We start from the raw sequence: 13,312 nt of genomic DNA, 5'->3' as shown, positions 1-13,312 counted from the left end.
AATGCACAATGCTAATGTCTCATTGAATTACTATGTAGGAATTGAAAATCCCTCTTGAACACATCCCTTCCTCTAGGTTCACATCTGCTCTGTACCGTGAGAAGATTAACACGAATAACCCCAGGAATTTCCTCCAGTGTAACATCTGATCACCATGTCATTTTCTTTCCCCTGTCTACTCATACTTGGTTGAACTCCTGCTTGATTTTGGTCTCTTTCAGGTGTGTTCCTTCCATTACCCAAATATATATCTACAACTTGAGAACAGAGACTATCTGTCGCCTGCTGGCCATTCCTCATGGCACCAACTACAACAAGAGCACAGGGCAGGTGCACAGGGAGTGTGTGTCGGACCAGCTTCCATGGGCCTGAGTCAGTGGCCACTGCTCCCGGGAGCTCCTCACTCCACCTCATACCCCATATTCCAGTGTACCTTGGGAAGCCAGACCAGATCTAGCCTTCTTGTCACATATGCCCTGTACTGCCAAAGCTATGACTTCACCTAGCATGTAAGCTCAGACCACACCAAGGGTTAGGGACCCCCATTCACAGCAACCAGTAAATACCAACAAATACCCACGGCCAATCACTCTTTTCCATAAACCCCTCTCTACTAATTGTGTGGCTTAAAATTACATGTCATCTACCTGCCCTGTTACAGCTTTCGATTTACTTAAACTCACCTAATAACAAAGGTGTGTGTAAAATTGATGTGAAAAGGGGGCTCAGGAAAGATAAACGGATTCCCAAGGTCACACAACAATTTAATAGCAGAGTCAGCTCTGGTACCCCATGTGCTTCTACGATCAAAACATCACATTACGCTATGGAATACTGCGCAGCTCACGGGGTCTTGCTCAGGGGAAGGATGAAGAGCAGCTTTCCACATCTTCCCCATCGCCCCCCCCCACCGACCCCGAGCAACCCTAGCACCAGGTCTGTGATTTCTTGGATGATTGGGATTAGGCATCTTAATTTGTAGGCTTCTGTGGGAGACACGGAGACTCATGGGGCTGTATTTGTACTTGTGTCATCACTTCACGTGTGTTCATGGCTCAGAAGACCTGTTGTGAATGATGAAATAGAAATTTATCTTCACTGCACTCCGGGATTTCATGGTAAAAGCTTGAATGCCTGTGGGGCACCAGGTATTTTTGTTCAGGATTCAATTTAGACACAGGCAGAGCCCTTGTCTCTTTGTAACTTCCCCATATTCTGACCCCAGGAAATTATCCCAAGTAATATTTGGAGCCAAAAGAATTTCAAATTTGCTTGTTTGGAAATTTTAGAAGGGCCAAATTTTTAAAATACAATTTTTTCCCCCTCAAATTGAAAAGAGAAAAATCCCTCTAATGACCTCCTGTCTTCATCTTCATTTGGGTTCCTAGAACAGGATACCTTAGACTCAATGGTTTATAAGCAACACAAATGCACTTCTCACAGTTCTGGAGACTGGGAAGTCCAAAACCAAGGTACTAGCAGATTTCATGTCTGCTTCACAGACACCCATCTTCTCACTCTGTCCTCACATGGTGGAGAGCACAAGGGAGCTCTCTGGCTCTCCTTTGTAAGGTCACTAATCCCACTTAGGAGAGCTCACTCTTAGGACCTAATCCTCTCCTCAAGGTCCCATCTCTAAGTACCATCTCCCTGGGGTTTAGGCTTCATCATACAAATCGGGGGCAGCGGGGAGGACACAAACATTCAGCCCTATAGCACCTGCCTTATTGGAAAAACAAAACAACGCAAAATCTATTATGAAAACCAAAGATGCAATTGTTTTGTCATTGTCGTTGCTGGGAAAGGCAAAATAGTGGGACAAAGAAGTATCTAGAAAATTGCACAGTGACAGCCAAGCTTCATTTTCTGGAGTCTGTCTTATCACTTTCCCACACTCTGACTCTTCAGTCTGTTGGGCTTAAGGATGTTTCTTATATGTTATTTTCCATCGCCCACTTCCTAATAATATTGACTTAGCCCAAGAATATTTTTGTACATTTGCAACATGCCAAGCATGGCAGCAGTGACTCAGCATTCAGCTCTTAGTTACCTAATTTATTTGTCTGCCATTCCTATAAGGCAGGTATTATGTCCAATAAGAAAGCAGAGGCTCAAAGGGGCCAGATGACTTGCCCAGGGTCATGGAAACAGTGAACAACAGAGTATGGACTTAGCCACACTGAACCAGAGTGCCCCTCCCAGACATCAGGCTACACCAGCTGTCAGAGGCCACCCACTGCAGCTCTCACAAACTAGAAATCTTAGGAAAATTAACGGGCAAGAATCAGTTATGCCTCCTGTGTGCCGTCATCATATTTAGATGCCTCCGTTCTAAATACCAAGAGAATATTATGCCTCAATTTCTCTGAATGCAAGTTAATTCTTACCTACGCAGTATGTGCACACACACAAAGTACTTGCAATGAGAACATAAATCAGGTCAAAGAAGGTTCACGATCACTTATTCCTACTCTTTCAGTTTCATAACACCAAGGGCTAATGCTTATTAAGCATCTACTATGAAATATAGCAAGTGACGAACATTTTTGCAGGCTCTTCCTTATTTAAATCTCCGGACAACACCATCATTATCGATACTTGACAGAGAAAGTTTAAAGGTAAAACAAGAAACAAAGTAGATTAAATCCAACTAGAAGATCTCCAGGGGTGACTGGGGGGGTGCAGTGAGTAGAGTCTGACTCTTGGTTTCGGCTCAGGCCCTGATCTCAGGGTCCTGGGATTGAGCCCGCATCAGGCTCCACACTTTACTGAGTCTCTTTCCATTTTTCTCTCCTTCTTCCCCTGGCCCTACCCCCAGCACTCTCTCTCTAAAATAAAAAATATTTTTTTTTAGAAGCCTATATATAATAGTCACCTGCCTGCAAAAGGAGGTGATCAGGATTTGTAGAACAGGCACACATTTTATTGCTGAGCTGGGATACGAACGCAGGCCTCTGTCTGTCCATGCTGCCAAGTGGGATCTGCCTCCAAAAATAACCTTAAGTTCCTGGGTGTACCTCATGGTTAAGTTGCCAACCGCTAAGACCGAGCCTGTGAGAGATGGGCTTCAAACTTACTCCTTTCAGGTCCCTAGGACTTCCACAAGATGCCTGGGCTGGTTGTCATTTAGAACAACCTCTTCACAGTGCTGATTTCTGGGTTAACCACTAATAGGAATGAATACAATAATAAAAGTGATTGATGATGATGATGATGATGCTATCACTGCAGTTTCCCTTCTGAGGAGCCACCCTTGTCAGAGAACAAGTTTGAGGGGAGAACAAATCTGAAATCTGCCATGAAAAGGCTTAGCAGAAAAATCACTCTATGTGAATCTGCTATGATTTTTGCATTTGCTGTAAGACAATATGAATTCTAAATGACACTTCAACCCAGAAAGCATGAAATCTGAAATCTGCACTGTTAACAGTCATACAACTGAGCTCTGATAAATAACCTCAAGTAATTGGACACTTAATGGGCCATTAAGACCATTTCTGTTCCCACCTACTTGTGTGGCCAATTTTATTGTTAGAAAAGCCTAGGACCATCTTCCAGATCTAGACTGTAAGAGGAAGATGCCACCTAGCAGCAGAATAGTAATCATTTTTACAGATAGCATTAATGGAGCTCCTCATTTGGTCTTCCTTAACCGCATGCCTCGTAAATCAGTTACGTAGAGATTTCAAGCTCTGTTGACACATGGTGGTGGAGGAGGTCTGTGTACATGCCCCCTCTGCTCTCTGTACTCTTTCTCAGTCTCCATTTCCATAAAGGATGAATGTTTATTCTCTGGAACATTTTATACACAAAATAGTCCTGCCTCAAAAGAAGGAATTAATCCTCGGAAGGAGGGAGGAAAAAAAAACTAATCTCTGAGAAAGAGGATTGAGACCGAGCATCCTAAACTTAAGACTCAGGGGTATGACCCTAGGCAGTGAGTCAGATATCAAATATGGAATATTGCCATAGCTGAAAAAAAAAGGGCGAAACATCTTCTCATAAAGGGATATTTCTTACTTCCAATTTCATATCACCGCTTTAAGAAAAAGGCAGTATCCCTGTGGCATGAAATAGCTCTTACACATGCACATTTTTTAGAGAATAAATGTATTTTTTTCTTTCCAAGTTTTTATTCAAATTCCAGCTAGTTAACATACAGTGTAATATTAGTTTCAGGTGTACAGTTTGGTGATTTGTCCCTTCCATACAACACCCAGGGCTCATCACAAGTACATTCCTTAATCCCCACCTCTCCTATTTCACCCACCCCCCATCCACCTCCCCTATAGTTAAGAGTCTGCTTCTTGGTTTGCCTCTCTTTTTTCCCCCTTGGCTTTTTTTTTAAGATGTTATTTATTTATTTGAGAGAGAAAGCACACAAGTGTGGAGGGGTGGGGGTGGGGAGATGGGGGTGCAGAAGGACAAGCAGACTCTCCATTGAGAGGGGAGCCCGCTTTGGTCGCAGGACCCTGAGATCACGACCTGAACTGAAGTCAGATATTTAACTAACTGAGCCACCCAGGTGTCCCTACTCTTTTGTTTTCTTAAATTCCACATATAAGTGAAATTATACGGCATTTGTCTGACCTATTTCACTTAATACTTGCTAGATCCATCTAAAATCTTATTTTTATTTGTGATCTGAAACTATACCTTACAATAAGCATAACATTTCACTGAATAAATATATATAAATTATTTAGAGCATGCTCTGGTATACCTAAGGCAAGTTATCCTAAGTGTCTTTATTCCTTCCGTTCCAGACAGGCTAGTACTGATCTCCTGAGACAACACACAGGGATCCTATACCATCTATATGTCAGAGCAGAGTATGTGGCTGCTGGGGTAAGATACAGATTGACATGAACCAATGGATGGAAGAAATCCTCGGGGCTCCAACTCTAGCCAGGCTCAAAGTAGTTGGAGAGTATCCTTTTCACATGTTCAGCAGCTTCTATTCATGTCCCTTAAAATCCAGAGCTTACTTATACCTACATAAGGTCAACGTATGACTAATAGATCAGCTAAAACACATCTCTACTAAACTTCCCAGAGGCAACCCACAACTGCCTCTTAAAATCACACAGAGGAAGCCCAATAGTTCTTTTATTTATGGAAGATGCTAAAAGGTTACTCAGACATTTGAAACCTGAGTAACAGTACTCTTGGTTAGTATGGTCTGAAGATTCAGGAGTGTTTGCCCCTATCATTCTTCCCTTGGGCAACTGATCAGTGAGATGGCATTGGACATTACCTTTGTGTCTCTTCTCTAGAGCCTTTAAATGAGACTCTTTTCTAAAGGACCCTCTTTTAGTCATCACTAATATCTGTAGGCATTTTAGACTTCAATATATCTATACAACAACCTACAAGTCATTACAATTATAATTTAATCTTCACAATGACCCTGTAAGGATTACATTTCCCATCTTACATATGAAGGAATAATGGGTTAAGTTTACTATACCCAAGTTCACTTAATTATTGAGTTTCAAACATACTTTTGTCTAACTGTAAATATATCCTCAACAGACCTGATTTTCAGGAGACCTGAAAGTCTCTTTCTTTTCTCATCTACTTTTGAATCATGCATCCTCTTTAAAAAGACCTTGTTCTTTGAACATATGTTATCATTTATCTAGTAGTCCATTAATGTGAGGCTCATCAGAAATGGACCCCCAAAGCAAGGTTCAGTGAAACAAAGCCCAACACAAGGGCAGAGGAAGGAAGATGGCAGCAGTGGTTCTAAAGTATCCGTGGATGCCAGAGCATCCGGAGATAAAGGTACTCTTTGTAGAACATCATAAAATGCTTGCAAGTCCACCATATGGATAAAGAAAGATTTTATAGCCTTAAAAGTTGAGTTCTGTGGCACAAAATCAGCCATTCACATGGATTGGCTTCCAGAAATTCACTTGATATATACATGTCTTTTTTCACTTGAAAATATTTTGACCCCTCTCCATGTATCAGGCATTTTATCAGAAGCTATAGAGGTGATGGTAAAGAGGAAAAGCATGGCCCATATTCTCACAGAGCTTGCTTTCTTACTGGGAAGGAAGACAACTCAATAGCTGTGTTTTAACTATTTATGTTTTACTACATTTTATTGGTAAGTGTTAGGGTAGCTTTTATGGGAGAAATAACCAAGTCCCAAGGATAGCACAGAAGAGTCAGGATGGTTGCTTTGGAGGAAAAGTAAAGCTTCTGATAATGAGTAAGAATGATCTAAATGAGAGGGAAAGTGCACATTCAAGAACAAAGCCTCCTGTGACCAGAGCTCAGAAACTGATGGGAAAAGGTGACATGGGATTCTAGGAATGGAATGGTAGCAGGAGACAGATTAGGAAGTATTTTGGTCTCCAGTCAAGACAACAAAAATCACTCTAAATATTTCAGAATGAACAGAATGTGACCCAAGGAATCGATTTTATTGAGGATAAAGGGCTGGAAACAAATAGGACAAGAGAGAACCTCCAGAGCTTCAATAACAGGGAGGCTCTGCACACTCTAGGCTGAAGGAGCATATGGAGGAGGTGGCCTTATAGGAGCCCTGGGAGTAGAGCCAGTTGGTAAATTCAGGATCCACAGGGGGTCTTCCTGGCAAGAGCTAGGACCACACAGCTGCTACCAGAAACACCTCAGGAGGCAGGAAGAGAGGGAGAGAAGCACCCTGGCTTCTTCCCTTCTGCTAACTTTTCAGTCAGCCCTCCCTGGAAGCCCCATGGTGAGGGAGGAATAGTCTCGTGTAACAGCAAGAAGGACTAAGACTGTGCAACAGCGGTCTGAGAACAAATGGAGTGTGTAGCCCTTACCTGTGCGTAAAGAAGCCTTTGAGGGGCCACTCCTCTTGTGTACTGCAAGTGCTCCTAACCAAAAATCAGGGGCAAGAATCAATGCTCAGAGACAGTTATGAATGAAGAAATGTAAAAGGAGACAATTATGGCCATTACCCTGTTTCCATTAAAGTTGGAGATGATCCTCACTCCATGGGTCTCTATGGCAGACTCTGAATAATAACCTGTGTTCTCTGGGACAGGAGACTCATATCACTGGGCCAGAGTATGAGCTCCGAGTGCAGAACTCAGGATGGTGATTTCGGAAAGCAGGGAGGAGATAATCGGAACTTGGGGAACTTGGTGAGAAACTCAGAGAAGGAATCTGAAAGGAGTGGAGAGGTACCCCTTACCCTGGTTCCCTCTTTTCTCCATTGTAAGGTATTCTCCAGCCACCCCAGGCAACCCTCAGTCATCTCTTCCGAATGACTAGACCTGCAGTGTTGTCCCATGGGAGCATCTGGGAGGCTGCAAGTGTTCCGTATCTGCACAGTTTGATACCTCAGCCACTTGCCACATGTGATTGCACAAGCACGTGAAAATGTGGGTAGCAGGACTTATTTCTAATTTTATTAATTGTAAATGGATTTAAAATTTAAATAGCTACATGTGGTCAATGGCTAGTGCATTGACCAACACAGCTGAGGCTCCTACTGTCAATTGTGTGGTAACAATTTAGTCAGCCCAGTACAGAGCTCTAGGAAGTTTCCAATAAGGCTGTGTATGGTTTCCACTAGGATACCCCCCTCTTGGAGCACTGCTGAGAGTGTTTTTAGGTAGATAAAAAAGCAAGAAAAATAAAATTAAGATAAATTCAAAAGAATAAAATATAAACTTTTATATGAAAACTTTAAGAACTCCTGCATCTAAATGTCTCTGACTCTTTCAAAGTAGCTACCTTGTTTAAGCAGCACCAGCATTGTCTGAATAACCTTAGACCAACTCTTTCTCAAAATTGCCTCCAGAGTCATTTTCCAAGACATGTAAGAAGAACAGTACATTGGCATTTAGTTGTGTTCCTAGCTTTTGAGTCATTTTTATATTAACCTCTTTTTAAAAGTATATATTTTGTTTTAAAATATAAAGGACATAAGAAAGTAAAAATGTCCTACAAATCCACCAGTAGGGATTAAGAAGTATTAACACATTATATGCTTTTCTTCATGTTCCTTTAAAAATAAAAAACACAACAATATTCTACACACAACTTAAGAGCCTGAATTTTTCACAATATTCTCACATAAGTATGTTTATGGCATTAATTATTCATCAAAATGTTTTTCTAAATGGTTGCAAAATATTCTATCATATGGATATATCATACAACATGAACTACTCCTATGTAGCTGCTATTTTTTTATTTTTTCAACAAAAAATATTTCCAGGCACCTGGGTGGCCCAGGTCGTGTCTCAGTGTCCTTGGTTAGAGTCCCACATCAGGCTTCCTGCTCAGCAGGGAACCTGCTTCTTCCTCTCCCTCTCCCTCTGCCTGCCTGCTCACCTCCACTCCCATCCCCACCACTTGTGCTCTCTCACTGTCAAATAAATAAATAAAACCTTAAAAAAAAAAAACTTCCTAATTTTTAAGTCCTGACTTTAAGTGCTTTTTGATTTTTCCAGAATATAACTTAGTATGAAAGATAAGGAAAGATAAAGGAGAGTACCAGTTATCACATATCTGCTATAGAATAAGCTTATTGTATATACTATCTCATTTAGTCCTAGAACTCTTGAGATATGTAATATTATGCCCCCAAACTTTAGCCTTTCAGGTTTAAAACTGCAAAAAGTTTAAGTTGTTCTACCATATATTTAGGAAGGGTCTGCACCAAAATTTGAGCCCAGGAAGATATGATTCCCAGTCCGTACTTTACATGAGTGCCTGATAGCCATTGGGTGGCTTCAGCAGAAATATTACAATTCCAAAATATATGTGTCGTTCCTATAACTTGTTCAAGTCTCAGAATATTCACACAGGTGGCTATGGTAGAAAAGAGGCAAAGGGTTAGAAGTAATGTGGCTCATGCTAATTAAAAAACACAAAACCAATTTTTTTTTTTTTAAACTTGACTTCTTCAGATTGTTCCTGTCAAATATGCCTGAACATATCAGTCAATCCCATGGCAGCATTTCACTCTCTCTGGCAACCAGGACCTTTCTGCAACTGCCCAAAGTGACAGTTTGAGCAGTTTTAATTAACAGGAGCGATTAGGCTGGAGGAAATTATTTCCCTAAATGCCAGTCAGTCTCGTTCACCCTTTCAAAGGATCCCAAAGATTGCAAATGGGACTGCTGCTGGCGGTGGGATACTCAGCCCTCAGGCTGGCGAAGCCTAGCATTCCAGACTCCACCTGGCTGTAAACCAGCCGGGATCAGGAACGTATTTGGACAAATGGTACAGAAGCCCTTTAATACCTGTCCATGAAACAATCACAACCAGAAGCTTCTCCAGTTTCTGGGATTTCATTTATGGGAAGAGGGAGAGCTGGCCAGTTAGCAATTCTGTTTCTCTTAACAAAAGAAATTGATCTTTGCAGGCTTCCCCTCTGCAAGGTTTGCATGTTTCAATGCACTCCTTAGATGGAAGACCATTTAAGATCTTAATATATGGGGGCATCAACTAATTGATGCCACTTGCAGCTTGATGCAATGATGTCACTTTGGAAAAATAAAGATGAATTTTTAAATAAAGATGAATTTTTAAATAAAATACAGTAGTAGATTAAGACATCATCCACTAAGGGAGTACACTGGTAAGTGTTTTGAGTAACAACTCTGGGATTTTCTGGAAGACACAGTGTTTCTTTTTGCTCCCTGCAGCTCAATCTAAAGAAGAGCTGATCTGCCTATAAACTAGGATGAAGATATTTTAGAATGAGGTTCAGATAAAGGCCTGAACCTTAAACCTTGCCTTGGTAAAACCTCAGATAATATATTGGGGCATTTTCACTTCATCGAGACACCGCATCATGGGTAAGGACAGCCACTGTGGGACCCTATAATACCTTGAGTTGGAATCCTGGCTTACGTGTACCCACTGTGTGACTTTGAATCAGTTACCTCACTTCTTTGTGTCTCAGCTTCACTGTCTATAAAGTGGTTCAATCAGAGTACTTTCGTCCTAGGGTTATTATAAGAATTAAAAGGCATACTTTTATAAATTGCTTTGAACAGTGTCTGGAACATCTTAAGACCTAGAGAAGAATGCATTACATAACAGATATTTTAATATAATCATTTTTGGTCCTGTCTCACCAAGCCACTGAAAAAATCAGCAGCATCAGACAAAAAAGGCACACCAGAATTGCATCTCTCAGGATTCTTACTCTACCACCATTTCCTCTCACTTTCCACTTGGTCCATCAGGTGGAATGCCCTCCCTTTCCTGCCATCTCCCAAAATTTGTGCTGTCAACAGTCTCTCCTTTCATCCAGAAGCCTCATAAAATAAGGGGTCTCTCTTTTTGTTCAGGGTGAACCCTTTGTCCTTCCTTGTCTCTCATTCTCCCTGGGGATCCTCCTAGATCCCAGTGTCCTCTCAGTGACTTCTCTGCTCCTGCTGCCTTCAGTGTATGAACAATGTCACGCTTCTGTAGGCTTTCTGCCCCCGTGTGCTTTGCTGTCTAAGCCTTCTTGAATTCCCACCACAACCATATTCCAGGATGGAAAACTTCATTTATTTCCCATCAGGGACTTCAAACTCCTGGTTCCCAGATGAGAACAGACTTCTCTTCCTCACTCTATCTAGTTAGTAGGAAATTGTTTTTAAAAAAAATAATAATAAACATAAGAAAATTACACACTGAGTCACCCGAAGTCTTAAAAAGAAGTAATCCTTAGCAATGCAATGGGTATAACTTTAGTATATCCTGATTATTCCAAATTATGCCACTTCCTAACCCTTCTTGTTGACTGAAATTTTACCCTGATTCACAAAATCTACTTAGGCCTGATGATATTAAAGAATTGAAGAGCTGAAGAATCAACACAGAGAATATGCATTATTTTCCATGTTTCTTGTCACAGCCTGAAGATATTTTCATCAGAGAACTGTCAATTTTATAGACTGTTGAAGATTTATTCTTGAGTTGTCCATTATCCAACTAGAAAAGAGGTGAACAAAAGTGGCAGATGGATTGACCAACGTCATTACCCAGATAGGATTATCAACAAGTCAAAATAGCCTAAAGTTCCAGGCAATTTTTTTTAAAGATTTTATTTGCTTATTTACTTGAGAGAGAGAGAGAACACACACAGGCAAAGGGGAGACGCAGAGGGAGAAGCAGACTCCTCGCTGAACACAGAGCCCAACACAGGGCTCAATCCCAGGACCATGGGACCATGACCTGAGGCAAAGGCAGATGCTTAACCCACTGAGCCACCCGGGCACCCCTGTATGCTTTGTTATTCTACAACAGATGCCAAAGGAAATGAGGAACCAGAGCATTACCATTCTAAGGTAGTAACAATGATTCTTTTGAATTTATGTCATTATAGGCATAATGTTTCACAGAATTCTCAGAGCTTATCTTAATTCTTATGGAAGTCAAAGGTGAGATGGCCCTATCTCTAGCAAAGTCCTAATTCTAGCTGATATTAAAAATGGTTATAATTTTATGTGATTTTAGAGTTTCATTATACTATCCTAAACCTTATTTCATCTGATTTACTCAGGACAATCTAATCATTATGCCTGTCCTGCTCCTGAATTCTCCCTTATAGGTATCCTCGATCAGGGTTTTGTTTTGTTTTGTTTTCACCACTGCTACTTTGAATTTTACCAAATTCAGAATTACAGATATCTTTTAATAATTGAGATCAGAAATCACCATTCCTGGTCTCTTAGACTCCATCCTTGCCCCAAGCCCCACACAATTCTTCAGATCCCCTGATGACAAGCACAGGATGCTCCACACCCCCACACAAAAAAAAATCACATTCATTATTTATTTAACCATTGATTTCAGCAATGTTATTGTGTGCTTCTCACGTGCTATCGGCTGCCACATCAATGTACCGGGCAAGAACAAAGAGGGAAGGAGAGGGTAATGACTTACACCAGAAGCCTGCTGTAAAATCTATAGGGTGGAACCTGGAGCTCAATTTGAATTACCTTTCCATCTGGCAGGATGAGCAGAGCCTGGTTAACATTATGTGCATCAATTTCCTTATAGTGCCTTTAAACAGAAGCCTGTCGGAGCTCGGCTCCTATAGGTCTGAAGACAGTACCACGGTGCAGGCTACATCCACGTCTCTTTTCCACTATCACCATATTTGGACACACTGGAATTTGCCCGTTAGGACAACAGACTGAAGAAGATCCCCTTATCTACAAGGTGAGCATGGTGGCTGGCTCACTCAGGCAAAGAAGCATGTGACCTCCACGAATCAAGTACGGCTGCTGAAATTGAAAATTCTCTCCCAGTACAGCGCACGTTATACTTCTAAATTGTAGAGCACGATTAACCAAGTTGTGGAGGAATTGGCTCTTGGAAAGCTACCGAGCACAGCTCTGCTTTGGCTGGGCTAATCACAGTATCAGCCAGGAGCCCAGGAAAGTGGGTGCGTCTCGGAGAGGAGGGTGTGGGAGAAAAAGATTTCAAGTGGGCCTTGTGAATTTCTGAGTTCATGGCAAATTAAAAGAGTGACGCTGTGCTCCAGAACACAAAACACTAAGACCTGGGGTTTACATTCTCTTTCTGGGTGCCTTTGAGCTGATGTATTTTGGTGAAATGCAAACAGGTTTTCACATGGACATTTTACTACTCATTTTGCATAATCTTTCCCTCCCTCTTTCCTTTCCTCTCCATCTTTCTGTCCTTTACCTTTCACTGGAATCTGTGCCACAAATAATGATATGGCTCCTCTGCAGGTCTCCGGGCCATATCTGATTTCTTGCCACAATGACTTAGTGGCTTTTTTCATAATTCTTAAGCTCCCAAACTCAATTCCTCCTCCTCCTCCTCGCTTTCAGGGAAGAACAAACCTCTGGTTTTAGTGACATAACTGAAGTTTGGGAAAAACAACCGGTGATTATCTGGATCAGAGATCACCATCACCTCAGACTCTTGTCCTGATCCCGAGCCCCTCTGAAGTCTTCATTACCATTTGACAACTGACTTAACCCAAATGCAGACATGAAATATGCAGATTGCATATTATGTCACTCAAAGTGAAGGTGCTCCTCCTTCACCCCTCTCTTTGCGAAGTGCAAAGGGAATCAGAGAAGGAATGTTTAAGCAGTATTTTCTCAGGGGCACCTGTGTGGCTCAGTCGGTTAAATGTCTGCCTTGGCTCAGGTCATGATCCCAGGGTCCTGGGATGGAGCCCCACGTTGGGCTCCCTGCTCAGTGAGTCTGTTTCTCCCTCTGCCTCTGCTCATGTTTTCTCTTGCTAGAGCTCTCTCTCTCTCATGTAAATAAATACAATCTCTTTTTTTTTTTTTTTTAAAGGAGTGTTTTTGCTTTTTAAAAA

The sequence above is a fragment of the Mustela lutreola genome, chromosome 4, assembly GCF_030435805.1.
Source record: "Mustela lutreola isolate mMusLut2 chromosome 4, mMusLut2.pri, whole genome shotgun sequence".
NCBI classification, from domain to species: domain Eukaryota; kingdom Metazoa; phylum Chordata; class Mammalia; order Carnivora; family Mustelidae; genus Mustela; species Mustela lutreola.
Note: the sequence above shows the minus strand (reverse complement) of the source record.